The 14,403-nt window shown below is 40.7% G+C and overlaps 1 long non-coding RNA gene across 1 annotated transcript; it reads right to left on the bottom strand.

Moving 5' to 3' along the window:
* Positions 1 to 12,443: 12,443 nt before the first annotated feature.
* On the bottom strand, positions 12,444 to 13,911 carry LOC306800096. The gene is made up of 2 exons (XR_013773759.1): positions 13,822 to 13,911; positions 12,444 to 13,665 (listed from the first exon to the last, which is right to left on the bottom strand). It is a non-coding gene; the product is annotated as an uncharacterized lncRNA (long non-coding RNA).
* Positions 13,912 to 14,403: the final 492 nt, after the last annotated feature.

Genomic DNA, 14,403 nt, shown 5'->3' on the forward strand with positions numbered 1-14,403 from the left:
GGGGTTATCACTGCAGAGCCAACCACATCAAAGACAAGGTACCAAATTGTCTAAGAAAAAATGCTTCATTAAACATTTCATGCACCTACCAGGGATCACCCAACATAATCCTTATTATTCAATCATTACTTGAGGCCATGTCAACCTGGCATAATGAAATTCTCCATTTAATAGATATCAGGACTATTGAAGGTTTGTTAACATTTAGAGTTGCCTTAATTTTTATTTGAATTACATGCCAGAGATACCAGTAATATTTTGGTATTCTTGCCAAAGAAAACTTCTAATATTTACAAACTTTGAACATGCCAGCTGGCTGATGCTAAGAATTTGAGTTCTCTTCAAAACAAAATTAGTGGAGCCATTTACATAAGTTTCACTGACAGTTTACTTTAGCTTCCAAGACGTCAACATTAGCATCTATGGTTTATTTTGCAGTCTTCTGTTGGGAAAAGGAAAGCCCTCACCTCTGTATTCATAACATTTATAGGAATCAGCCAGTAATCACTTGGACCTAAGAGCTGCATGTCATGTTTTAAGCAAGATGCAATTGAGCTCCCAGGCACAAAATCAGTAGATTGGGTCATCCAGGAAATGTACATGATAGGCCACCAACTGCAAGCCAATGCTCTAAAAATTTTTGGTCCATGGATTAGCCAATGCCTTGAAATATTCTCATTGGCAAATTTGATCTTAGAACCCTGTTTCTTTTCCCAAAAGGATTAAATGAAACAGCATAACATGTCTTCTTTTGCTCCTTTTTTGCTAGCGTCTAGCCCCAAATTTTGATCCTTCTTTAGGCTTTTCAGAAACCCAAGCATTTAACCCTGATTCTGTGCCTGGACTTCCTTGTGTATGCTGTATAATTTTGAGCTTGATTACTCCTAGTCCTCACTTTACTCAGATATTTCTATTTCAGGATCACCAATGCACTTGTTCCTATTTTGAGTGTCCCTCAGTTTTGAATAGTGTCATAAGCTTGTGCTGATGCTGGTTAAATGCACCTGTCCATCATTTGAGATAATTCTGAGAGGAAGCTGCTGGTTTGCTTTACCTGCAATACTGCCATGTTCAACATAGTTGTCACAGATTACAGTGAAAGAATGATTTGATTTATTTGCTTGCAAACTACTGTGTATGATACTGCTTTCAGAAGGGAGTCATGGGCAGGCAGGAGGAAGGTGGCTGTTCTTTGTGCATGACAGCTGCCCAGAGAAGCCAACCATCCATGATGGGGAGATGGTCCTTTCTCTGGGAATGATAAATATGGCCCAGTGGAAGGAGCCTCCACATCACATGGAGTTCATCCCCTGGATCTTCATGGTGCTCTAGAGGACAACTTCCTGCTGCAGCTCAGCAGCAGGACTGTATGTTTTGTTCAGCAAATGTAGTGCCATGAGGCCCAGCCAACCCTACAGGAGTTTGCCCAAACACTCCCTCCCAGTCAGGGCCCCATCCATGCTGTCAGCTTTCAGCAGAGCACAAGCTGAACCCACCACCAAGAACAGCATGGTGATATAATATAGGCAGATTCAGCTTTCCTGGGCATTGTGAAGAGGCCAGTGCTGGTTACAGTAGCCCAGAAGCAGCACTAAGTTAACCTTTTCCCAGGTACAACATAACCAGGTTACATTTGCACTACAGCCTGCTCTGGAGCAGCCTGTGCTCCTTGGGTGCTTGTGAGGGGGGTCTGATCTAGCAGATCTTCAGTCCCCAGAACAGGGAGAAATCCCTCAATCACCACAAAGGGATATTCATATCTTTAGTGATGGGAAGGGCATTGTTGAACAAAGTAGTACAAGGAGAAGAAAACAGCTGCACCAGGAGTGTCCAGAGACAGTCACAGAACAAATCTGAGGAGAGCTTCACATCTCAGAGCCTACAGCCTACCCAGCCCCACTGGTGACCACCTGCAATGGCAGGACAGCCTCAGAGCTGGTATCCAAAGCAGACTATTTGGTCCTCCTGATGCTTGCAAAGTTTTGAGCTACAGATATTTTCTGGACAGCCATATCACAGTGGAGTTCTAGATGACATTTTCCTTCCTTCCTCAAAAAACAAAGTAAGTCTCAAGATCTTTTGTATGCCCAAATAGACAGCTGTGAGGGCTATTGAAATTCTGATGACAATTTTAGGACCTTCCCTACAAAGAGTGCTTTTTATCTATCTTGCTGTAATTTCAGCACACTATATACCTTAGTAGCAATGCTGCAAGATCAGATCTCTTCAAATACCAAGGCATTAAATTATATTTCTTTATTCTAGTTTGTGCTGGCAGCTCCTGACAATAAAAAAGCTGGTTGAAATCCTGACTTAGTAAGTGAAGAAAAATAGTCATATTCTTGTAGCATCAAAAAAAAAAAAAACAAAACAAAAAAAAAAAAAAAACAAAACAAAAAAACCCCCCAAAAAAACAAAACCACTTTTGATTATGTGTCTAGAATGGCTTGTAAAAACTCTAAATAGTGTTTCTTTGTCATGTAGCAACTACTATTGCCAATATCTTGGGGAAATATCTGGAAATCATATTAAAGGAAGTAAAGAAAAGGTGGAGGAGGAAGCTGCTTGTGAAAACATTCTTTCCCTGATCCATATCTGAATGTTCCCAGTCAACAAGCTCTCATCTTCACTTGAACTGTGCATCAAAAGAAGCAGCCAATGTGTATTCTCTTGTCAAGCTCATTTCAAACTGATGCATAACAGCTGTGTGCTAGCCAAGGTCATTTCAAAGGTGTTTACTTCGACTACAAACTAAATCTGTCTCTCTTCACTTAGATATAAAGTCATTAATATTTGTAAGCCAAACATTGTGTGAGGGGAAGGTCTGACTTGAAGCTGATGCTCACTCTGGAGCTGGGAGCATGAAACAGCTATATGACAGTGATATTTCCCTGTGAATGCTGACATGACTATAAAATGGAGAGAAATTCATAGGCAAGGCCTTGGGAAGTGTCTCTGGGACAAGCTAATGCCACCTCCCAGGGCAATACTAGAGCCTCTTGGAGGGCTGCCCTGCCTGCCCATGGGTGGCACTCAGTGCTTGGCCTGACATCTTCATCCATTTCTTCTGACCTGGCTTCATGGCACTGCACATCAGCAGACTCACCAATGACCCCCTCCTTAGAAGAGAGAGCTCTGTCACACCCTGATACCAAGGCTAATGAGATCTGGAGCAGCCTGAAAACAGTCTTGAGCATGTACTTTCTTAAGCTGGACCTGAGATTGCCTTCAGCTTTGGCAGCCCCTGGGAGCAGCTGGTTTCAGGTACAGCAGGTCTCATCTGGAGCACCTCATAATCTCAGGAGGTGCAGACTTGTGTCTGACAACAAACCATGGCTATTAGGTGGCCAAAGGACAGGTACCATGTCCCTACAAGACTCTGTGCAGACACTGGCACAGGCAGCTGGCATTCTGCCAGCACCAGTGCATCTTAAGCAACTAATCAGGGGCAAACACAACGCTGCTGTTTTTCCTGAACATGACTTTCTTCCAAGTATTTGGTTTATTTGCTTTTGTTCTTGTGTGCCACATAATACGAATTGTGTTTTGTTCAACCTTCTGGAATTTTTAGCATCCATTTACAGTGTTACTAGGATGGTTTGCATGGCTCCTTTAGCTGGCAAATATTTTTCCAAATTGCTTGAATTTCATTTGCTGTTTCTGTACTGATAGTGATAATGAATTAGCAACAGAATGTACTCCCTGTGTAAATAGGGATGGTCATCTTCAAATCATCCCATGTGTTCCACTCTATGACATTTTTATGTTGTGCAACATGAAAACAAAACAGTACCAAATTTACTTTAATGCTGCTAATGGAAGCAAAATGAGTTCTTTGTAGATAATACTAGGTTTTTGACATTTCTGACTAAGTACAGTATAGGGCTACATTTCCATGGTGGTAGTGCAGCTGCAAGCATTCGCCTGTGTCTAATCAAGCAAGAAGTTAACCTTGAATACCAAACACAAAATCTATAAACTAAATTTTAGAACTAACTTGATTCCTTGAAGGTCACAGAATTTAAATAGAATGGAGCAAATCCATCTGAAAATGAAACATTCTGCATTATCCCATATGTATAGCCTTATATCTTTAATACAGGATTTTCAGATTGCTTATTAACCCTTTAAAAAGTTTTGAAATAGTAGTAGTTTGAGTCAGATCTGTCTATGCTTATTCAGGGTTTTCTCAAGCCAAGACAGCACCCCAGGGTGAGGATGTCATTGGACCTGTGCAACCAGGAAGAAAGTGAGTCTTTCCTCCTTCCTTGTATGAGCACAGAGGTTAATGTAATCCAATTCTTTGTGCTCCATTAACTGGTGAAGCAGATGCAGAAAAAGTTTGGCTCTGCAGTATGGGAAGGTGAGAGCAGATTCCCCTTGACCAAAGAGGGCACAGAGGCCCAAATCATTGCTTGGATGGAATGTCATGCTCTCTGGGTTTGCTCCATGCCTATGGGAAGAGCTCACCTTCCCACTCTGCCCACAATGGTACTCACAGTTCATCATCCCATGAGCAGAGGAAATTGTGACTGAGAAAACACTGCCAGCTCAGGTCTTCTGAGATTCACAGGATAAGATTCAAAGGATATATTTAGCAGCACTGTAATTTCTTTTTCCAGAACTTCATTTACAGACCAAATATTTACAGTTCCTTTTCACAAAAATGTGAGGACATTTGAGATCCTGTACTCTGGTTTGCAGGGATTTGCTATGTTACCATCATATATCCTCTAATCACTGAGCAGTTAACACTCAGCCACAGATAACACATTACAGGTTCCAGTTGCATCTCTAGACAATGACATTTGCATCTAAATTTAGGTGTCTGAGCTCCTGTTTCAGTCAAGTCAATGGAGCTCAGAGCTCAGTCTGGGTGCCTGAACATCAGGCATTCCATTTTAAGGGGTCCTCAACGAAGCACCTGAGATATCTGCATGGAGCTGGTGGATGTGACCCCAGTCCTGCACACCCTGAAGAGCCAGATGCGTTTCCTCTGATCATGGACTGGATGGCACTGGACACTGCAGCAAGCCCACACTCCCTGCCCCCCACCTTTCTCATGGCACTGCTGAATGCTTCAGAGAAAAGCAGTCTTTGGTAAGCAGCTGCTTCATTCTTCCACCTTGGCTGTGCTGAATGGGAGAGGGAGATTTCTCCTTAACCCACTTAGCAACAAATTTAACACTCTCACAATGAGCTGTGGCCCACTGTATGTTCTCCTCTGAGCTGTAGCTGCTGGTTCTGCTTTTACTGAAGGTAATTTCCTGGTCATGCTTGAGACAGTGTTTTTCCCTTGAAGTCACAGTAACTTTGATGGGCCCTTCTTTAGGTGAAGTTCTTTCAATTACATGGGGACCTGGGCATGAGCTGGTTGTTTGCTGGTGTGGACATTGTCTCAGGGAGTTTGTTCTTGGCAGAGGGAATGGGCCTCAGGAGTCTCCATGGTCAACACGTACAGGATAACCTACCAAGAGGAATATTTATCTTATTATTAATTAGGAGATATCTGTGCCTGCAGCAGGTAGTTTGTGTATTACCTGATTTTTTTTCCACCCTATTTGATTTAGTATTATCCTTGTAAGATATAATATTTCTTTTAATGCTGTTAAACTCTTGACCTCAATATTTCGTAAAAATGAGTGTCACAGTTTAATTATACCATTGTAAAATATAAGATATTAATTATTAATCCTTTTCTTTTGGTTAAGAGTATTCCTTGCTGGCCACAGTGTGCACAAACATTAGAAATTAATCTCTTGTGCAACTTTTTCTCAAAAGACATGCCACCACTTGTCACTTGATATTCTCCAAATTTTACCTGTGTATTCATTAGGAAGTGTTCAGACACTGCAATATTGCAATGAAGACATTGTACCACCTGCCCATGTAGCATCACTTTGCACCTGCTAAGATTTTTGAAATTGTATCTTTGGCCAACCACAACTGAAGTGTTAATTGCTCAGACCCTGACTTCCTCAAATCTAGTTAAACTTATTCTTCGTCTAACCTTCCCACAGCTATTGTAATATTTAGTCAAATATTTTGAAAGATGTTAGAGAAAAGATAAGAGAATAAGCCAATCCAAAAGAATAAGATTGACAAATTGGTTTGTCAGTGACACTTTTTATCCTTCACCATCCAAGTTTCCTGTAGTTTGTGGCATAAACAAATTGAATGACAGATTGTTATTTTCATATTGAAAAATCCTCTCACAATTTGGGAGAGAAAATGCTGTGATAATTATTATTAAAATCAGTCTACAAATCATCAAGGCCAGAGGCTGTTTTTGATTGCATTTTTACAATAGCCATCTGGACTTCCTCTGGAGACTTGTGGTTGAGTCTGGTCTCTATTTTTTATAGTCACTTTGCAGAAGCACATCCTCCTAACCAGAAAAACCAAGACCTCAGGTGCAGTTGATCTAATGAATTACATGCAGTGATGTGCTTTGAGGGGTCTCTTAGGAAATCCTTGTCAAAATTCTACCACCAACCCAGAGGCAGGAGGGATAATATTTCTCCTTATTGAGGTCCACCAGATTCCTGCTAAATCAGCAGTGCCAGAGTTGACTTATCCTTCGTGCTCTTAAAAACCATCTAAAGAAGAAATTGTTTTCCTCTGTAATTACTTGCTCTATTTAGACTGGAGCTTACAACAGGCGCATATAATTTATTTATTTTGTGATAAGTCTGTTATTGACCTGTATTGACAGCACAGTGCTGGCAGAGTGCAAGTGTGCAGAAGTCATTTAGTGATATCAATCGCCTTAGCACTGGAAGCAGTCTCCCATCCCAGTGATTTCACACTTGCAATAAGATATTAAGTATTTTAGCAAGGGGATAATTAGACAGAAAGTGGCCTCTTTTGTCATCACAGGACTGATTCTGAGGACCAGTCACATGAAGAAAAAAGTTCCCATTTAGTCTAGAAGGCATGGACAAGGTACCTGTAGACTCTCTGAAACATGAAACATTTTCATCCATGAAAATGATAAACCATGGGGTAATACAGTCCATGTCATCCTCATCACAGCAGATGTATGTGCATTTTAACCACCACAAATGCATAGCCACTGGAATTAGGTCAGCCTCAGAGCAGAGGGTTAAACTACATTAAATTTTACACATTTGCTGCAGGCTGAAAATTCTTGTGCTGACAGTAGTTGTGCATATGCTATATTATTTTGGCAACAGTGACTTTATGTGAGCACAGAAAGACATTCAAAAAGCTCTAATGTCTTCCTAAGACAGGGACTCTCTAGCTAATTTAAGGGGTGTACATCCTAAAGACCAACAGGCCTTCCAGTAGAAAGTGTCCTGTCATTTTGTAAGATGGAAGGTTAAAGCTGTATTTTTTTTTAACTTTAGATTTTCATGTCATGGTTTCAAAGTCAGTTTGAAACTGATTATTCCCTCACTACTGTTTTTCCATAATTTTCTGTATTTTCAAGAGATATTTTGTTCTCCAGTCTTTCCATTTCCTGCTGTCAGCTCTCTCTTTAAGAGTTTTCTGTCCTGTAAATTCTGACAGACTGAATCCCGCCCAGCTTTAGATACCCAGGATTAGTATTGCCAGCTAGACTGCCTCCAGTGTGTAGTGATGACCTGGAAGAAGGCACGTGCATACAGGGGATGAAACTCTCCAATGGCACAAAGATGGGTGCAGGATTAGTCAACAGAATGAGGAAAAAACTATGCCCAGAAGGCACTGAATAGAGCACCAGCCAAGGAAAGAGGAGAAGTACATGCAGGAAATTGAGCAAGAGAAAAAATGTTAGATTAAAACCTGGGGTAAGTAAACAGAATGGAAAGATCAGGGGCTTTGGATGCAAACTGGCAAGGAAAGCCCCATTCACTGGGAGGTATTCAAAAACCCAAGGGTGTTGCTTGAGCACTTGGGCTGGGAAGAGCCCAAAATCCCAGAACAGGATTGACAGCATGGGATACTGGAGGAAGGAGGTGGAGAGACCACAAGCTAGACAACAGGAACAACAATGAGAACATCATGTTCAATACTGTGCTTCCTCTGTGGAATTAAACACCTCCCTTCTGCTCTGAGACAGAATTCTGGAATCCATGACCAGAACTGCTGCTTGCACGTTGGCTGCTGTGAGTCCTGGGCATGGATGCTGGAACATGCTGTTGGTTAACAAAACAATTTTATCCGAGCAAACTTGAAACCAAATACTTCATTTTCATTTTTGCTCAGTAGAAAAACAATTCTATTTTTCCATGAAGTTGTTATTTTTACCATAAAATGCTTTCATTTTGCCAAAAAAATATTTGTTGCTAAATAGTTTCAGCTGGAAGTTACCACTCTGCTAGGGCCCAAGTTGTTATTACAAACTTCTGGCAAGGTATAGGTTTGTTAGGTCACAGCTACAAATATATACAGGCTTCAAACCTGTATTTTTCTTGAGAATCAGATCTCCTAACATAGTCCTTTCTTGCAGTCTTCCACAATGCATGATTTTCAGGCAGAAGATGAGAACAAGTATTAGCTCTTGCTTGTATGACAGATACTTAATTTTGAGAATCTAGGTTAACCCAGATTAGGACTGACAATGAAATACAATGTATATTACTATGACCTGGCTGGTTTTGCATCCCTTGAGTGTCCAAGTATGTTATCTGTTGAGACACACTAGGTTTTTCCCAGTCTGTCTGACTGTATTACCAGGTTATTCCCTGTGTTAAATCCATCTTGAGTTAAAGCACATCCAAACTGGGATCACTAGGTTTTGTATGCTTGACTGGAGAAAATTAATGGCCAAGACCAACAGAGGTGAGAGCCTGGATTCAGTGGGCAGTGAAGGGTGGGCATGAGGAACAGACTCATGGATATCAGGCATGTTTTAAGAAAGCTATATCCCAATTTTCATGACACTAAAGGAACATTTGTTCTAGTTCCATGAGTCTTTGCATTAAAATGTTGCAAATAACCTGCAGGTCTCAGTTATTTTCCAGGTCTGTAGGATAATATTGTGTTGTACAGCTTTTGGGGGTCTGTGCACTTTACAGTTTGCTCTGTTTCCTGAGACTTAGTAGCTGCTGGTTTTAATCAGTACCTCCAATTCTTGGCTGTCACACTCTATAAATACTGATTTAAAGCTATGTCATATCAAATAAAGTAAAAATAACTTGTTTAAGATCATATTAAATCAAATGAAAGAAATTAGCTATAGGTTGGCTAATTTAGACAGTGATAATATCACAATTTTTTTTTCTTCACCATGGACATTAAAAGAAATGCTATTTTTAAAGACTTTCCTCAAAACTGTTGCATTCATTATTGATTTTCTTTCTACAGTTGTTTAAACATCAATATCTAACCGACCACTTAATGAAAATGCAGTTTACTAGAAATTATTTTTATTTCACAATTCCTAAGTAATTTATTTTTTATCTCAGTTGTATGGAAAGGTAAGAGTTCAGGGAGCTAAAAGAAAAAGCATATATCTGTGTTCTTGAATGTCTAACCTTTAGCATCAGAATTAGTCAAAATGTCTTTTACCTTCCTCTTTTGCTTTCCCTTCTCCATTGATATGAGCAACAGAGACTCAGATATACTGCAGGATATTTTGAAATGAAAAAATAACAAGTGTTTATTCAAGAAGAGGGAATGTCCAAAATTCATTCTGCAATAAATGTTACCAAATATATTTCTAAAATGGTTGTTCTCTGCCTTTCCACTGGCTTCAGACTAACCTTTTACATAAATGTTTTGCTGCATGTTCTTCTGTACAGGAAAGAAATCATTCCTGAAGAGCTTTTTCCTCTGTGCCTTGCAGTTACATATTGGCATTTAGACTTACAAGTCCTAATTAGCACAACTGATTTTCCTCTGGGAGTTAATATAAATTATAGCAGAAAGAAAAAGTGCTGCTGCATCTTGACAGTGCAGTCACTCTATCACAGACCTATCTTAGTAAATCCTTTAATTATGGACAAGCTGTCAGGTTGCTTAATGCTTCCAAGTAGTCAAAAATGTAGAGCATTCAGCATCAGGATGGCTCATTCCTCCCAGATCACTCCTTGCCCTGGTAGGAGTTACCACCCAAAATCACCCCTGTCAGCTCCAGGCATGGAGCTTGTGATCTTTTTTAACAAAAAATGTTAAAAGATGTGCTACATCCAGTTTGGAACAAAGTCTAAGTAAGGTCAATGTATGTCCTGTGTGCATACAGGGAGTCCTGGGCACCAGGATTAAAACAATTAGAAAGGTTCCTTGAACACTACTACTTATAGCAATGCACAGTAAACTTGGTAGACTACCTCAACACGTACACAAAAGGGAAGAAAAGGGAAGAGAAGGAAGAAGCAGATAAATTATTTCTTGAGGAAAAGTGCAACCAGGATGTAGAGCAGACGTATCCTTCTCCCCACAGGACAACATTAAAATTTTCTCAGCAATGAAGAAATTTGAATTAGTTGATTGCACCAACATTGAGGAGACACAGTTTCATACAGATTAAGAGCAGGTTTTTTTACTTTCCTGAGTAGGGTTTTATCTTCAAAACTGGCCTTACAAGTAGCTGCAGAGAGTCTCCCTGTACCTAGTTAGGAGGTCAGAGTGCACTCAACAGAATCAAGCCATGCATTGCTGCCCCTACACTCACCTATGCCCATAGCCTTGGGCTAAATGTAGCAAAGTTGATAAAACCATCAAAACTGGATAAATGTAAGGAAACATTCTATTCCTTACAAGAAATAATTGATCTGGTTCTCTCCAAGGACAAAGTCTAGGTTAATTCACCCTATTTATCATTTGGTTAATGCCTTCCATATAAGATTTCAGAAGGACGTGTTTTGAAAGAGAAGAATAACCTTTTGGTTTCAATCTTTTTTACATCCATTTGAAAGATTTCCCACTTTCCTATTTCTAGGTGTGCAGATTCACTGAAGGTAGGGATATTACTGATAGGACCCAGAGTGGAGGCAGTTCAAACTGCATTACTGACATTGGAAATGGGCAGACCCAGAACAAGCAGTGAGTAACAGTTGTCATACACTGCCAACCCTAACCCCTTGCTATGTTAGCTGCAGCAATAATGGCTATTTTGTTATTTAAAACAAAACAAAAAGCAGAGCAAAACAGAAAAAGGCAAGCTTTTATGTGCAAGCTTTAATTTCTATTACTGGGAGGGAATGTCCCACCAAGGTGAGCACCAATTTTTATCCTTTGCCTTAAGCTCTCAGTTTCACCTCTGCTGTCTTGTTTTATTTACAAGTGATTTGAAACACACTTTTATCTCAAACTATGGTGGAAGGATATATCTAGGGACTCTGATGAAGAACAAGATCATTGAAAATGATCTGAAACCAACATTCATATATTTTCCAAAAGGTGCTTCAAGGAACATTAATAAAAGAGGATTGCAAGTGGAGATTTGGGTACTTGTTTTCTGTATGGGGAAGGATCTGAAGGGTAAGGTTTCAGAAGTGAGTAGTTAAATGGTTTTAAGAAAGCAGTTAATCATTGGTAAGAGTCTTTAAAATCTCAGTGGGATATTTTAGCACTTGCCAGCTTTTTTTTTTTTTTTTTTTTTTTTTGGTGCAGCTTTAATTTAGTCTGAAATCAACCTAGTTAAAAGAGTGCAAATCCCAGGACTGTGCACCATTATTTCAATAAAGTGAATCTCCTCTGCTGGCATAAGGTAGTTTTATATACCTCTCTTGAAAGTAGTTAAACCTTTTCACAAACATTATGTGTAAATAACTGAAGAAAACTGGTAAGAAAAGCAGAAGAAACCTTTGTGGATAGCACGGATCTGAAGAGAGAGATCCCTGAGCACAACACAGATATTGCCTTTGCTGAGATAACAGAAATTATGGGCAGATCTGACAAAAAAATGTCAAAGAGATAGATGTAAACAATTAACATATTTTGCAATTCAGACCTGGATGTTTTTCAAATCTTCTTTTTAAATACATTTTCTCTATATTTTTGGTAACTACTGTACTATTAGGATATTTCACATTAGTGTTTGCAGAGAAAATACAGTCCTGGAGATGTGCTAATGGAAGAATTTCTGAGATCCCATCCCTAACTCAGGAATTAGACAAGTAGGTGACTTCTCATAGACTGAGGAATTGCAGGACGAATTCCCAGTGGTTTAGAAGTACACATGCAAAGTGATGTGCATGTCTCCTACTGAGGCTTTACTTCATGTTTGTTATGATCTAAGGGCATGCATACAGCTACTCATCAAAGCCCATAATGCCCTAAATTGTTAGACCACTTCTGTGCCTCAGCCTCTGACAATGATGACAGAAACTATGTTCATGCCTACCTGAAATGTGCACATATTGGCTCCATGCACTACCACAACAAAGCTCATAAAGAAGCTGTCACTGCAAATTACCATCAAATGGAGTCTGTCTTGTGGTAAAAAATAATGTTTATAGAACAACAACAGCAACAGATCATTTCTTAAGCCATGCCTTTTCTAATCAATTGACTTTTATTAAAGTCAAGTGAAAGTAGAGAATCAAGAAATAAAAATGTAGGCAATGGTTGCAGAAAAACCAGCAAGAGTGCTAGAAAGCAGAAGAGAGAAGTATAAACTTTCAGTGTGAATCCTCAATAGAATTTATATGGTCATAGATATGTCTAGATATGTCAACATAGGACTCATGGGAATTGGGATTTTCTTCTGTCCATGGTCTTCCTGACCAGACTGAAATTGTAATAAATTTGTGCAAATCAGGACTTCACTTTTCAGGGTGGATATTGAAGAACTGGAGGAAATACTACAAAGAATAAAAATAGCCAAAGCTCTAGAGATATTACTTGCAGTGATAACTGTAATAGGCCTAGCCAGTTTAGCTAATAAAAAAACGTGCCAAACAACTGAGAAAATATGGGATTGCATTTCTACCAACTTTTAGAAATAGAGGCGGGAGGGGGCAAAGCAGAATTGCAGATAAAGCCAGAGAGATGCAAATTAGAAATTAGTAATTAAAATTTAACTGAGAGGGCAGTTAGTCCTTGGATCAAATTGCCAAGGGAAGCTATGGATTCTTCACCTCTTGATCTATCTTGAAGGGCATCTTTCTTTCAGAGAACTCAGCATGAAAATAATGGTGAAATCCATCAGAAAATTATCTGAATCTTTTTCCCCTGAGACTTTATGAACATGTGGTAGAAAGGAGTTGAAAGTGTGAGCCAAAGACAAGCATTTGCAGCGAACAGGTCACACCAGGCCACTGGCAATTAAATGGCAATATTATTTCTCCAACAGTTTTACAATCCAAACAAACAGCTGAGATCATCTCATTTTCTCCATCCCCTCAGACAATGCACTCTCACCTTGGCCAGCCACTCTAGTCCCAGATGCTGATTACTGCAGGAGGGAATATTTATGCCTCCCAGAGATAGCTTGGTGGGGCTAGCAAGCTGTGTGTTCTCAGCAGGATGCATGTTCAAGGATTGCTGAAGGATTGTTTTGGGAAGATGAGCCCTCTCACTGCTGTTGGAAAGGATGCTCAGGCATTGGAAAGAGCTCATTTTCCTGCCAAAGCTAGACCCATCAAAGAGCAAGGGATGCTTTCCACAGGGAGAGGCTCAATTCAATTCACTATGGACATCTTGGCCAAGTCTAAATTACTGGAGCTACAGATGCTGCAGGTTTGCAGACAAAGCTCTGGAATTAATTTAAAGCTACCTGCAAGAGATAACAAGAGCCAGGAGCTGAGTGGCAGAAACCCCTGGCACATCAGTAGGTATGAAGATGACACTGAGCACAGCCTGGGGGCACTGGCAGAGGGATCAGGGTGAAGTGCATCAGGAAAAGCTCATGGCCTTCCTCTTCAGTACCCACTTGTCTCTGAACCTCTCAGGGACTGCAGCTGGGATGCTGGATGTTGGGATGCTGGCTGTGATGGCATCATGCTCAAGGTGAGACCTTCACCACCATGACACCTCTGGATGATGTGCCATTCCCATGCTTTGAGCACAGGGAATGTGCCTGCTGCCCTGGCACCCCCAGACCCTGCTGATGATGGCAGCCACCCTCACAACTGGGTGGGATGGATCTGCAGCCCACACGCCCTGCAGCAGCCATGGGGCAATGGCAGGCTGTGGGGGGCTGGCAGCAGGCCAGACACAGGTGGTGCTGGGTGGTGCTGGGTGTGTGTTACAGGGCAGGGCAGGTATATGGTACAGGACATTGTTGGATATATGTTACAGTGCATGGCAGGTATATGTTACAGGGCGTTGGCAGGCAGTGGCAGAAGACATTGGCCACATGTTACAAGGCGATGTCAGGCCCTGTTCCATGACGGTGTTGGGCACGTTATGGGGCGGTTGGGCCCATGTTGTGGGGCAGTGTCAGTCGGTGTCAGGCACACGTTATGGGGCAGTGTTGGGCCCATGTTGTGGGGCGGTGTCAGTCGGTGT

The sequence above is a fragment of the Erithacus rubecula genome (genome assembly GCF_903797595.1).
Source record: "Erithacus rubecula genome assembly, chromosome: 3".
NCBI classification, from domain to species: Eukaryota; Metazoa; Chordata; class Aves; order Passeriformes; family Muscicapidae; genus Erithacus; species Erithacus rubecula.